Source organism: Microtus ochrogaster, unplaced genomic scaffold, assembly GCF_000317375.1.
Source record: "Microtus ochrogaster isolate Prairie Vole_2 unplaced genomic scaffold, MicOch1.0 UNK116, whole genome shotgun sequence".
Lineage (NCBI taxonomy): Eukaryota > Metazoa > Chordata > Mammalia > Rodentia > Cricetidae > Microtus > Microtus ochrogaster.
Window position 1 is genome coordinate 775,563 of NW_004949214.1, and position 4,700 is coordinate 780,262.

The 4,700-nt window shown below is 41.5% G+C and overlaps 1 protein-coding gene across 1 annotated transcript in view; it reads right to left on the minus strand.

Moving 5' to 3' along the window:
• LOC101992568 (protein BEX2) overlaps positions 1 to 216 on the minus strand; it is a 1,547-nt gene extending 1,331 nt beyond the window's left edge. Inside the window, exon 1 of the mRNA XM_005371628.3 lies at positions 86 to 216. The gene's annotated coding sequence lies outside the window, so the exon portion shown is untranslated. The remainder of the gene's footprint in view (positions 1 to 85) is intronic.
• Positions 217 to 4,700: the final 4,484 nt, after the last annotated feature.

The window sequence follows — 4,700 nt, forward strand, 5'->3', positions numbered from 1 at the left end:
CCTCGGCCTGCGCTGCGACAGCGGGGCCGGGGGTCGCCGCGCCCCGACGACGGGCTCCGCAGGCCCGGGTCGCCGCCTCCCTCACCTGCTCCTCCTGCTCCTGCTGTCCGCGCTGTCGGGACCCGAGCTCTGCGCCAGCAGCTGCGAGACCGGGAACAGGTGCCTGGCCGGGATGGCGGGCTGGAGGGAGTGAGCCAGGACAGGTCCAGAGACCCGGAGAGGGGCGTGAGCCTGCGTGGGCCGATCACGTGATCCGCGTCACAGCCCAAGCTCCGCCCCGGCCCCGCCCCTCCTCCTGCCCTGAGGGTCTTGCCTGCAAAGTCCAGGCCCATTCCTCACCTGCTGGTCACTCTGACTTCTTCAGCCTGGGCCCCAGCACTCTGAGCCCTGGGGCATTTCTTTGTCTGATAGAGATAGGCAGTGTGTGCTCCAAGGGCTGTTAGCCATTTCTGGGGGATTCATTTTCCCTCTCCCTCTGCTCCAAGGTTGCCCCTCTTTTCTCCTGCTGTCTCCTCAGCCACCAAAGTTGTCCATTTTCCTTTCACTAAAACGTGTAAAGAAGTTAGCCAGGAAAGAAGCTTATGTAGATTTTTTTTTCTTTTCTCTTCTGTTCTTGTATTTGTTTTTTTGACACAGAGTTTCTCTGCATAGTCCTGGCTGTCCTGGAACTCGCTCTGTAGACCAGGCTGGCTTCGAACTCAGAGATCCATTTGGCTCTGCCTCCCAAGTGCTGGGATTAAAGGCTTGTGCCACCACCACCCAGATAATTAAAAAAAAAATAATGCGTTTCTATACTGTTCTTTCGGTGATAAATGAAAAGCATGCATCTTTTATATGTAATGATAGCTTTGTGGAAGAGGAAGCTCTTAGTACAGGGAGCAGGGAAAGAGTTGGAGAGAAAGGACTTGGGAAGGAAAATTGGTGCAATTCTATTTAAATTAAAATTGTTTTTAAAGTGAGGGAACGACGTCTCTTGCCTCTAAAAATCTAGCCTGGGAGAACTGAGACAGGAGGATCTCTAGTTTAACACTGGCTTAGGCTGAGGAGATCCTGTCTCATTTCAGGAAAAAAAAAAGAAATCATAGTCTTATTTGAAAAACAGGATTAAATTTGGAAAAAAAAAACCCAACCATCTGTCTCTTCTGCTAAGTCATTATATAAATATAGACGCTACAGGCAGCTGCTGCTGTTTTTGGACCTTGGAAAAGGACAGGGCAGCTGATGGCTCCCCTTGTGAGGGGCCCCTAGCAATGTGAGGCATTTTCATGAGGCAAACCAGAATATACCGTGCTACAAAACCTTGTGAGATTTTCAGAATGAAAAGAAAAGGACAAATCTCTTTCAAAAATGTCTGCTTCAAATAGTTCATAGGTGTTTGCAAGTCAATGAGCATATATGTAAATAATCTTAGCTTATGGATAGTAAATCTATTTCCGGATGAGCTTTGGTGTCTGAGAGGGCAGCAGGAGGAAGGCAGGGCATCCTGGGAGCAGAGGACAGGGGAAGGCAATCCCCCAGAGAAATTCAGTGTAGGACAGTTTCGGGTACATGGTTACCATATAAAAGACATTTGTATTTTATATGCTGATGAGGAGCGATTGAAAATTGAAATGTAGAAGAATCATTCGTATGCTTTATGAGCTTTTAATGTGAAATGTTTAGAAGGAAGCTGTATACTAAAACTATAAAGCAACGATGAGAGCAACTAAAGACCAAACCAAATGTAAACTCGACAACGCTAATCTTTTTCTGGAATTTGATACTCCAAACTCATCTACGCATTTAATTTAATCAAACCCCCAATGCCAGAAGTTATGCTTTTATAAATTGCAAGCTTACATCTAAACTTTATATAGAAAAACCAAGGACCTAGAATAGATAAACTAATTTGAAGAAAAACTTCTGAAGAATTACTAACCATGATTTTAGGGCTTGAGATGTCTTAGTAAAGGAGAGTGGTAGCATTGGAGTATTACTAAAGGAGTGTTCCAGTTACACATAACTGGAACAGAATTGGATCCAGCAATAGGCTTACACATATACTGTCAATTCATTTCTTCACAAAGATATCAGGATAATGCGTTAGGCAAGGTATATTCTTCAACAAATGATTCTGGAAACAAATGGAAATTCTTCAAAGAACAAAAGAGGCCTTTTCTTTTTTCCTCTTTATTTATTCTTTGTGTCTTTCACATCATTCATATCCATCCCATTCATTATTTCCCCAACCCTTCATATCCACCCTGTGTCCTTGTAACCTCCCCCCAAAAAATAAAATAAAATTTAAGAGGAAAAAGAAAAGAAAAAAAGAGAAGGAAAAAAAATCAGTCTTGTCGTGGAAGCTGTAGTGTGACACAGTGAGTCACATAGTAAATACTTTTATCCATATGTCTTTACTTGCAAGTGTTCATTGCAGAGAGTCATTGGTCTAGTTCGAGACCTCTGGTTTCTCTTACACTATTGATGCTGGGCGCTCTCTGGGATTCCCCTTGGACATCCTGCTGTTAGGTCTTGTATTGTGGAGGTCCTGCAGCTTTGGATCTGCAGGACCAGCCCCTTCACGTGCTCCAGCAGATCACAGATGGGGTGGATTTTGGGGTGGGCCAACACATAGCCCAGGTTCTGGACCCGGGTAGTGGCAGGGTTGATCAGTCCACCAGCTCTCCCTTGTCTTCACCACCAGGGTGAGCTCTCCTGTGTTGTCCTGGCCAGCTCACCCCTTCCACCAATCAGCAAGAAGCAGGGCCAGTTCTCCTGCTTTCCTATCCTCAGGGTTGAATCTCTCACACCTACTATGTGGCCCAGGTGTGCTGTAGGGGCCAGTCTCCTCAGTGCTGCAGCCAATGAGGGGGAGGAGCAGTTCTCCTGAAGAGACATTTTGTTTTATCTTTACTTACAGAAATTTGTTTAGCACAACATAGGCATCAGTGTAAAAACTCAAATTATAAAACTTTCAAAATAAAACATTAAAGCATTACAATCTTAGGAAACAAAGATTTCTTAGATGGAATAGAAATAACAAATCATAAATTAAAGTGAAACCCAAGTAATTGGAGTTATCAAATTTAAAACATTGCTTTTGTTTGTTTGTTTCTTTTAAGAAAAGGTTTCTCTGTGTGCCTTGTCTGTACTGGAACTTACTTTGTAGATCAGGCTGGCCTCAAACTCACAGAGATCCGCCTACCTCTGTCTCCCAAGTGTTGGTATTAAAGGCGCGTGCTACCACCATTTGGCTAAAACATTGCCATTTAAACAACATAGGTGGCTGAAATCCTATATATACTGAAATCCCAATATATTGTCACAAAGGTTAAAATGTGTGCATATGTGAACTTTATAGACCTGGAAAACATACCTATATATTCAGTCATTTGATATATAATGAAGGTTATATACTGTGACAGAGGGAGTTTTTTTTTAAAGGTATTAGACGAACTAGATATCCCTCTGAGAAAAACCCATGCATATTGATCCCACCTAAAATAAAACACACACATACACACACAGCCGACACATTCTAGAACAGCGGGTCTAGAGATGCACTTCTGTTGGTAGAGTCGCCCACCAAGCTCTGCATCTCAACCTGTCACCACATACAGCAGGCAGGGTGCTGGCATTGTCTCAGAATCCCAGCATTTAGGAGATTGGGACAGAAAGAACACAAGTTCTAGGGCATCCTCCATGATGGATAGAATTCATGGACAGTCTAGGTGGCCTGAGATTATGTCTCAGATGAAAACAAAGAAAGGAAAAATTAACAAGAGCAACAACAAAAATCCTCTGAATCTAAAGAGGAAAGGTAGTTGTGTGGTTCTAATGTTACACAATTGAATGGAGCTTGCCTTTGAGGTTTTTGGAGGAATTAGTTTTGTTAAAGGGGACACACCAGGAAGAAAATCATTATTAATCAATCATATTTGATTAATGCTATAATATTTCTGTTCATAAAATAATTCCATTAAAAGCACTAGAAAGGAAGCTACAAACTAAAAAATAATTCCAGCATATATATCTGACAAATAACTAATATCCACATTGTATAAAAAATTCTTAGACATGAGGGGCTGTGGGTATAGCCTACCTTGCACAATGCCCTGGATTCCATCCTCAGCACTACAAAAAGAAAGAAAGAGAGGAGGGGGGGGATGGAAGGAAGGAAGAAGGAAAGAAGAATTTTAGCAATTTAATAAAAAATAATAAATACAATTCCATAAAATGTAGGCAAATGTCATAAAACAGAATCTACTTAAAATAAAAGTATATAAATAAGTAATTTGTTAAAATAAAGTCAATTTTATTAGTTTGTGATAAATACAAATTATAGACAAAATGTGATAGCAGCAAACACTCCTCAGAGTGTCTGAAATAAAGACAAAAAACGGTATTTTACAAGGATGTTGTACAACTAGAATTATCATCACCAGTTTGGCAAACCATATGACAGAACATATTAAAAGCAAATACATATAGAGTCTATGATCTGTCAATTTATTCTAGATATAGTATAATAAAAATAAAAGTACTGATCTCCTGGGACAGCTTTTGTATTTAATGAATACAACAGCACACATCTACATTTATTTTTTACTAATACATAAAAATATAAAAAGATAGCTGGGCGGTGGTGGCGCACGCCTTTAATCCCAGCACTCGGGAGGCAGAGGCAGGCGGATCTCTGTGAGTTCGAGACCAGCCTGGTC